Raw genomic sequence first — 9923 nt, 5'->3', positions numbered from 1 at the left:
CCCCCTTGTGTGGGCATGGCACTGCCTTGTAGCCCTTTGTTCAGTCCTTCCACAGTCCTAAAAATCCAGCAATACCTTCAGTTAGTCCTCCCTGTTGGACACACCTGAGAGGCTTTCATATCAGCTTTTCCAGTCCATCAGAAGAGCATCCTTTGCACAAACCATCTTGAGGCGTTCAGGCTGACCTGAGCCGTGCCACCTCTCCTCTGTCTTGTTTGCCAAGATGGCACCCATCTCTCATCCTTTAGACTCTCTGGTGGCTGTCAGAAGCCAGTCCACATGTCTCCCCATCTCAAACTACCACAGACACACATTAAGCTAGACTCCAAGGAGCAGCTCTTTCTCTCTCTCTCTCTCAGTGTAATTAACAATGTGGTATTGGTTCCAAGTGTAAAGGAGCCCCCCTTTCTTGTGTGTAAAGGGAGACACATAACGGCTCACTCCAACACAATCTTTGTTCAGCTGTAAGCTAATGGCAGCACCGAGGGTCTCAGGGCTCTTTCTGTAGCACTATATGGGTAAGCAGTAATGGAGGGCACACGCTTGTGTCTCTGTGTGTGTGTGCACGTGCACACACACATACGCATATGTGCTCACGTAGGGGAATCCACCACTGTTTCTCAGTAGTTTCAGTCTGTTGGGAGAACTAGAACATGTATCCATAAGGTTAGTACAAGGCAGCAGAGCTCCTGTTGGACACCAGAGGGAAGGCTCCATGGAGGAGGCAGCTCAGAGTTGGGTCTTAAAGAATGACTAAAATATGCATAAGCTGAAATGAAATATTTTCAGAGAGAGGGAATTATATGACTAAATGTCCAGTAGTGGAATCAAGGAGGTATGTACAGATGCCACTAAGTAGTTTGTTTAAATGAGACAAGTGAAAGATAAAGCCAAACCAGACCCAAAATGGACAAGAAAAGGGTTTGGATTTTTGCCTATAGGAAGTGAGTTGTGAAGATTTTGAACAGGGCAGCAAGATGGACGATGGGTTGAGAAGGGCAGTGACTAATTCTTGGTGAAATGTGTTCTTCATTTCCTTGAGCCATTAACCAAGGTCCCATTAAGAAGAAAAACAAAACAAAAACCTTCCAGGACTTGCATTCTTTTCCAGGAAAACCCTTGCCCTTTGGAAGTTCTCATAAGTTCAGTTTACAAAGACATCCAATCCTGTTTTTACTCTTCATTAAAGGGCCTTGGCACAGCTGCCAGTCCCAGCACCCTCCTTCCAGCCCTGGGGCCCTCAGCTTCAAGCTTGATGGGGCTGCTCAACCCATCTCCCCATGGTCCCCAAACTGCCCTCTGGAAGAGACCAAGGAGAGGGGCATCCTGTTCCTGAGCAGGAGGGCCATGGAAACCTTGCCTCGATGGGCCCACCTGCAAAGCCTTCACCCTGGACCCTTTGAAGCCAAATGTCTGCAAAGCCAAGAAAACAACAGGTTTGGATTCAAATCCCAGCTTTCCCCTTACCCTTATCTGATCTCAAGACCTCCCTCAGCCTCTATATATTAATCTGTAAAATGGAAACAAAACCACTTACCTCAGCAACAAGGTTGCCGTGAAGAGTAAGCAGGAGGGAATTTGTAAGCATAACTAGCACATAGCAGATGCTCGAAGAATATTCCTCCTTCTCCTTCCCCCAACATCTCTGTGTCTTGGTTTCCTTGCCAATTAAATGTGATAGGGATTCAAGGATAAAGTTGAATCTGATGAATTTCCCAACCTCTGCCACTTGCCCCACACAGGCCAGTGAGAGCAGAGGGCCTGTCTCTGCCATGTCTGAGCTCTGAAAGCTATTTTTTCTTTTATTATTTTCAACAACAACAAAAAAATCACAAAACCACTTAGTAGTAGCACACATTGGCACATACTGGGAATAAGCCTACCTTCCCCAACCTCTCCCCATTACCACCGTCTGACTCAGTTTCCCCATCCGTAAAGTGGTTGTGTCTAAGACAGGTCCCCTCTTTTGCTCTCTGCAACTGCCCACTAGGTTGGAAGGATGGAGCCCGGCAGAGGGCATGCTGAGTGTAACCTCTTGGCCAAGGCCCTGGGGAAAGGCACCCAGCCAAGGAAAATTCTAGTGGAAAAAACGAAGAAAGGATTCCAGGTTTATGAGTCCCAGACTTTGAAAAACAAAACTGCTGAGTTGTCTCCTGAGTTAGGGAAAAAGAACACCACAGCCGCCTTGAGATTTCCAGGAAACAATTTGTGAAGGCTTTGGGTAAGGCTGGCAGGGGGACTCAGGGAGGCCCAGCTCAGTTGCATGCCCCGGGAGGTAGGAGATGGGGGTGGGTGGTGCTCCTGCGGGACTCTGAGTGTTCAGGTGTTCCCGGGCAGCATGGAGTTATGTGACTATACGCGGTTTGTATGTGCCTGTATGTGCACACTTATTTGTTCGCCTGTGGGCAACTCCCCAAGTATTTATTGAGCACTTTCTATGTTCCACCGGGCACAGTGCTAAGGCATGGCAATGCAACAGCAAAGAAAACACAGTCCCTGAGCATAGGGAGCTGAGTTTAGCAAGGGATACAAATTAGCAGGCATTTCAGTTCGGAGTACAGGCATCTGGGAGGCAGTTTGTGTGGCCGTTTAGAACACTAGCTCTGCGGTCAGGCAGCCTGGGATGCAAGTCCAGCCACCCACTAGCTACATGACTTTGGAGATCTCCGACACTCAGTCTCCTTAGCTGGAAAGTGACCATATTAAAATGACATCCTGGGAGATAGCATGACTATGTAAATATTTGATGACCCGTCTCCATTATGTGCTTGCAAGGCCTGCACCTGGTAACACATACAACGTGCAAAGTCTGGGTGAGCTGTATGCGGGGCGTTGGCTCATCTGTTTAGGTCATGCATGTGGTGTACCAGGCTCTAATCAGAGGTCACAAATAGTGGCCCACAGACATAGTTTGTGGGGACACTCACACAGTTTGGGTCTGGTTTCTGGCTCACGGAGTGTTCTAAAAACCAAGACATTCCACGTACAAATCCAGGTTTCCAGTTTCTCTTCAAACCTTGGACAATCTGGCCATCCCGTGAGCATTTGCATGTGTGTGCCTGCACGCCATGGTCTCTGCTTCCCATAGATGTGTCCTTCCCAGGAGCACCCTCCCTCCTGGCAGGTCTCCAGGTCTGTCCTTGGAGGGGTTCCTAGGTGGTTCAGGAGGGCTCATGTGCAGACATGTTCTCTATGAAAGGAGAAGCAGGACTGGGCAGAAGCTGGTGCTAGGGCCCCAGTCTCCCCAGGCAGCTCCAGTTTCAGTCATCAGAGGGGCAGAGAGAACTGTAGACCCTACCGAAGGCTCTGGCTGTGTGGCTGGACCCTGGTTACCAAAGATAGTAACCAAGGATGGCCGCAGGACAAAATGGCTTTTCTTATCTATTTGGTTTTGCACTTCGAAAATTCTTCAATTATAGCTCCAAAATGATTAAGACAATGATCTTCTCAGAAAGTGTTGCTGAATGTACATACTATGGTTCTTTTTAAAATGAGCAAACGGGGGGCACCTGGCTGGCTCAGTCAGAGCATGCCATCCTTGATCTGGGGATTGTGAGTTCAAGCCCCATGCTGGGTATAGAGCCTACTTTAAAAAAATAAATTAATGATAAAATAAAAGGAGCAAATAGGTTCCTGATATAAGCTAAAAATGTATTTGTTAAAATGCATTTTGGGAACTTACAGGCGTGAAAGGTAGGACTGACATTTTCCTGCTATCCCTGGATCCTCTTAAGATGGCAAATCAGTCCCTCATAATAGATATTTACTGGGCCCGCATTGCATACAGAATGTAGGCTGGGCAAAGGGGGGCTACACAGATGAATATGCCCTGCTCCCAGGCCTTCGGGAAGCTCAGTCTTATGCAGAGACATCCGAGGAGAAACGAAAGCAGGAACAAGAAAGGACAGGGTATTAAGGGAGACATCTTGGGACCAAAGAACACCAGGACAGAGGAAGACCCATGACTTACTGTGCAAGCTCGACACCCTCTCTGGACCCCATTTTCCCTTTTTTTAAGATAAGAAGGTCAGAAGAGATGAGCTAATACCCACCCGATATCCACAGCCCTGCCCAGTGCCCCGCTTCGGCATTTTTTTTGAGGGAGTACAAGCTGCAGCCCCAGTTCTTAGCCTCTTACTCCCCGCCCCACATTCTTGTTTCCAAGTCTTGGCTTGTGCTGGGAATTCATCTGGCTTGAGCTCTGAAAGAAATTCATCAGAGGAGGTTTTTCACAGAGCTTTCTCTAAAACAAAACAAAACAAAACAAAAACACAAAAAACAAAAAAAGTCTGGAGTCCAAAAAGATGAGGCATTTGGCATGTGGTGGAATCTTCCAGCATCCGTTACAAGGGTTCCTGGTCCAGGTAGGGAGCGCAGCCCCCAGACAGGTGGGAGAGTTTCCCCCTTCTCTAGCACCAGGGTTTGAATGAATGGTTAAAGGGCTTGCTATGAAGGATTCCTCCGAGGTAATCCTCCCACTTCACAGATGGGAAAAACGAGGCCTGAGGATAGGAAGGATTTTCCTCACAGTTCTGATTCCTAAGCAAAAGCTCTCCCCACTCCCCGATTTTTCTCTCAGGCTGAGTCCTCAGGACAGTGAGATGAAGACCCCCAGGCCACGTCCCTCCTCAGCCTGATGTTGACTGCTGTTGAGCTCGAACACCGAGTTATTCTTCCGCACCGGCCAAAGGCCCGAGAAACCCAACCTCATGCAAGTATGTGTAAAGGAAGAGCGGTAATTCTGTAGCCCAGAGAAAGGCCCTGGAGGCCTGGGGCATCCACCTTTAGGAGAGTCTCTGTTGCCAGAGTACACAAAAGACGGAACTTAGCACATGTAAAACCATCCTTTTATTTTATTTTTTTTTATTTTTTTTTNAATTCTGTAGCCCAGAGAAAGGCCCTGGAGGCCTGGGGCATCCACCTTTAGGAGAGTCTCTGTTGCCAGAGTACACAAAAGACGGAACTTAGCACATGTAAAACCATCCTTTTATTTTATTTTTTTATAAAGATTTTATTTATTTATTCGACAGAGATAGAGACAGCCAGGGAGAGAGGGAACACAAGCAGGGGGAGTGGGAGAGGAAGAAGCAGGCTCATAGCGGAGGAGCCTGATGTGGGGCTCGATCCCATAACGCCAGGATCACGCCCTGCCGAAGGCAGACGCTTAAACCGCTGTGCCACCCAGGCGCCCCAAAACCATCCTTTTAAAGCAGGGTACACAAGTGACCAGAGATAGAAAAGAGAAGGAGTAGGTGGCCTAGTATTTAATCCAAAGATGTTTGCTTTCCTCATTATTGGCGTCTTGGGAGCTTGTCCTTATGAAAGGGTCCATGAGCCAAGCTCTTTGCCTCAACCACATCACTATTCCCATGAGTGTCATTGGCACTTTTACCATATATTGAAATTCCCACCACGGTTTCAAAGTGGTCAGTCCCACAAATAATTGGGAAAACCCTAGGGACACCTCTGATACCTACAGTTCAAAGAACTTCAGAGGCACTCTGGTCCTCGCCTTAAAATCTGGAAAAATCTGTTGAGAAAGTGAAAATCACCCGACATAGAAACTCCCTTCAAAGAACAACCCCAGATTTCTTTTTGAATTTTTTGGTAGAATGCTCTCTCTCTCTTCACAACGCCCTGAAAAAGTCCAAGTAAAAGATACATGTTTTCTGATGATGGTACATTCATCAGCAGCGATGCTCGCCTTAGCTAAAAATGCTTATGGACAGCGTCTTGCATATCGGTCACCATTGAAGAAATGTTTATTGAATGCCTCCTCTGTGCTAAGCCAGGGGAAACAATAATGAAGAAATCAAATACAGCTCTACTTTAATGGATTTAATTCATTTGATTTCCTATATTCCCTATAATTCTTATATTCTAGTGGGGCAGAAAGAAAAAAGACAGAAGCAGGCACATTTTGCAAATTGCCAGTTATTATAAGTGTATTAAGAACCAAGATGGAGAGGCGCCTGGGTGGCTCAGTCGTTAAACGTCTGCCTTTGGCTCAGGGCCTGATCCCAGGGTGCTGGGATCGAGCCTCTCAACAGGCTCCCTGCTCTGCTGGGAGCCTGCTTCTTCCTCTGGCACTCCCCCTGCTCGCGTTCCCTCTCTCGCTGGCTGTCTCTCTCTCTGTTGAACAAATAAATAAAATCTTAAAAAAAAAAAAAAAAAAGAACCAAGATGGAGATTAACAGAAGGAAACCTGGGACATTTTCAATCATCACACCAAAACCGAGAGGGCATACTGTAGGCTATAGTTTTCACAAGATCATTTGGTGTATATCTTTATTTTGTTGTTGATATCACTTGTATGTAAGTTACCCTGGAGAAGTATTGAATTTGGATTGAAGAACCCAGTATAATTGGGTCTCCTACTCTCCTAGGTGAGTGCTAACCTGTAATCATCCATTTAATTAAATTTCTTGGCTCAGGAATCGGCAGTTATCGGAGGAGATTAAGATAATGCTAACAGGAAAGATGTTCTCTGTTTTTTTTTTAAAGATTTATTAATTTATTTGAGAGAGAGAGAGAATGCAAGCAGGGGGAGTGGGAAAGCAGAGAGAATCGTCAGGCAGACTCTCCGCTGAGCATGGAGGCTGACATGGTGCTCGATCCCAGGACCCCAAGATCAAGACCTGAGCGGAAATCAAGAGTTGGATGCTCAACTAACAGAGTCACCCAGGCATCCCACTTACTGTTTTTACTAAACCCAAGCTGTGACAGACAAAGCGTATTGCTGGCAATGACAAGAAAGCATAGAAGGGCAAAATTGGGAGTACTCAGTGTTTATCAGGGGAGCGAGTATAGCCCATTCTGGGCTCCATGACAAATAGGAGTATATGCCCAAATGGCTGTCATTAGCTGACTGCCTTCACCAGCTGGTTCGTGCACAGGCAGCAGTGTGTTCCTGCCTTCTCCCAGAAGGCTAATGACCCATGCCAGGGTCACGTTTCCCTCATCTAATGCCCCAGCTCACCAGCAGCCTGAACCACAGCACATGCAAAGGCACACTTGTCAGAGTACAGGCCGAATGGGCTGGAACAGCAGAGGCACGTCAGACCAGGAGAGAATCCCAGTTTCCACATTTGGGACCTGAGCACATCTCATTAGGTCCCTGATGTTTAAACCACTGTCCCTGGAGCCCAGAGGTCAGGATAGGGAGGACAGAAGCCCCATGCACAGCTCTGGGCCACCTGCTCTGCTTAACAGAGCAGCTGTGACTCTAGCAGGTTTATATATTTGGGTGCTATGACAGAAAGCATTCAAAGACACAGTCCTACAGCTAATACAAAGTTTGAAAAACCCAACATATTCTATGATGTTTAAGGTCCTTTCCTCTATTAAAAAAGAAAAAATCTATGAACCATTGTTTTTGAACTATTACTTAAGCATTCGTTTATTCATCCTCCAACTCCCCCTTCCCCCAAACAACTGGTTTAGAGGCAAGGAAAAAACAAACAGAACACAAGTCTGACTCCTAGTCCAGGGCTCACGCCAATATATAAATATATGCTCCAATGTATCACTATAGATTTTCAGGTGGAGGCAGAGAGAGGGAAGATAACAGTTCCTTTTCCTTCCAGCACCAAATTATCAGAGCGTTGTCAGTTTTCGCCAGTTTTCCATTCTCCATCTTAGAAGGGATTAGAAAATCTCTGTCCTAGGAAATAGGGCAGGCCAGGAGGGGGGCAGACACTTAGGGGCTTGTGACATGTGCTCTACCAGCACAGAACGGCTCACAAAACTATAATTATCCGGAGTCCTCCTGGCCATTCAGTACACAGTACCTTTCAGGAGCCACGGGCCCACAAGGCTGCGAGACCAGGAAGGCAGCTTCAACATTAAGAGCCTGGAGGCTGAAAGATGGGGACAACACTGGAGAATGGAACCTTTTGGTGCCTCCTAGGACAAACACAGCCGATAGGGATGTGAAAGGGGCCGCCAAGGCTCAGACATTCCCCACTTCCCCATATTTGCTTTCTTGTTCCTCAGTCGCGGCCTCGCGCTCAGACCACCAGATCTTAGGGCTTAGCCAGATGGACTACATTTCTTTTTAAACCTATTTTTAGAAAAAAATTTCTCTACTGGGTAGAGATGAGTGGTCTCCAAAAGTTCTCATTTCCTTTTTGAGTCAGGTTCAGCCTCCTGGGGCTTGGCTTTCAATTTCTTCAGCTGTGCTGTTCCCTGAGCACTCAGAGGTCCTCTGGCGATAACCCCCTCAATTTCAAGAGCCCCCCAAAATAAGCTAAATGACTACAGATAAGTTTTTGGTACTTTCCGAAATTAAACTATTTCCCTTGGTAAATTTCCACCAAATGAGCTCATTAATTTGAAAACAGGAAGTGACACATGAAGAGAGTGAGGTCAGATTGCTTGTTCACTACACTACTTTATTTTGGGGGCAGAGAGGACAGGGTGGGTGGGACCAGAGAATGGTTTTTACAGGTCCCACATCCTTCATGGATTGGACCAAGAATCAGTGAATTTTTAAACCAGAGACTCAACACTCAATCCTTTTCTCTTAGAATGGAAAGACCCTAGAGAGACCACCCCTGGTCCACTTCCCACAGATGGCCTCTGTTGGAGGCCTGTTTGTCAGCAGGTGTCTCCCCTCCAGGTAGGACCTGAAGTCTCTCCTTCACCAGCAGTGCTCTCCGTCCTGCAGCATCAGCTGCTCCCTCAGAAGCCAGCAGAAGCTCTGCTCTGGATGGAGAGGAGGCTTAAATACATTTCACGTGAAAAAAGCAAAGCCAGGGGCGCCTGGGTGGCTCAATTGGTTAAGCATTTGCCTTCGGATCAGGTCGTGATCCCAGATCCTGGGATCCAGTCACACATGGGGCTTGCTCAACGGGAGTCTGCTTCTCCCTCTGCCTGCCGCTCCCCCTACTTGTGGTCAGTCTCTCTCTCTGATAAATAAATAAATAAATAAATAAATAAATAAATAAATAAATAAATAAATAAATAAAATCTTAAACAAACAAACAAAAAACCAAAACAAAACCGAAAAAATACAGCAAGAACAAAACCAAAGAAATAAAGCACAGTTCCCAAATCCAGTTGGGTATCAACACAGACACACACACACACACACACACACACACACACACACACACACACGAGACCCTGATACATAAAGAGAATTTAATGGATGCCTCTGAGTAAGACAAAACAAAACCAACAAAGCAGGCAGCCTCACTCCTCCCTCAGCTACCAATCCTGCAGATATTAGAGGTCTGACGGAGTCTTTGACAGATTCATAAAAATAACGGTTTTATCTTTTAAACAAAAATTCCGTCCCAACACTCAGTTCCATAACTATTTTGACTGATATACACAAATTGATAAATAAGTGCTCGTGTGTGTGTGTGTGTGTCTTTAGATGAAATCAGAAACGGTTCCTTAAAACATCTAGTTTTGTAAAAGCAGAACGCCTTTGGAACCGCTTTGTACCGTTCCTTTGCCCATCGCTCCAAGTCAAGAAGCTTAGGCGAGCCCGGCACCGCGCTAGGCTCTTTGCAGGAATCCGGGAAAGCTAAGACTGGGATTTTCGCTACTTGCTCACCCCATCCGCACGCGGGATTTCAGGCAAGCGGGAGACGGTGCGGGTTCAAGTCCCAGGTCTGTTTTCGTTTATTCTCCGAACGCTTTACTTAGTCCTGCCCTTGCGCCAGGACCACGGGAAGAAAGGCGCGAGAAGGGCAACGGCAGCGTGTCAGTCCCCATGCTGCAGACAACGCCCCTAGCCTCAGTTTCCCCAAGGGGGTGGGGGAAGCTCTAGCCCCGCCTCCGGGGCGGCCCCGGGAGCCGGCGGGGTCTGAGGGGACCCGCCCCCGCCCTCTCCGGCTTCCGCCTCCCGGGCCACGTCCCGGCGCCCCACCGGAAGCTCCCGGCGGGCCGCGGGGAGGCGGCGGCGGCGGCCC

This window comes from Ailuropoda melanoleuca, chromosome 7 (assembly GCF_002007445.2).
Source record: "Ailuropoda melanoleuca isolate Jingjing chromosome 7, ASM200744v2, whole genome shotgun sequence".
NCBI lineage: Eukaryota > Metazoa > Chordata > Mammalia > Carnivora > Ursidae > Ailuropoda > Ailuropoda melanoleuca.
Note: the sequence above shows the minus strand (reverse complement) of the source record.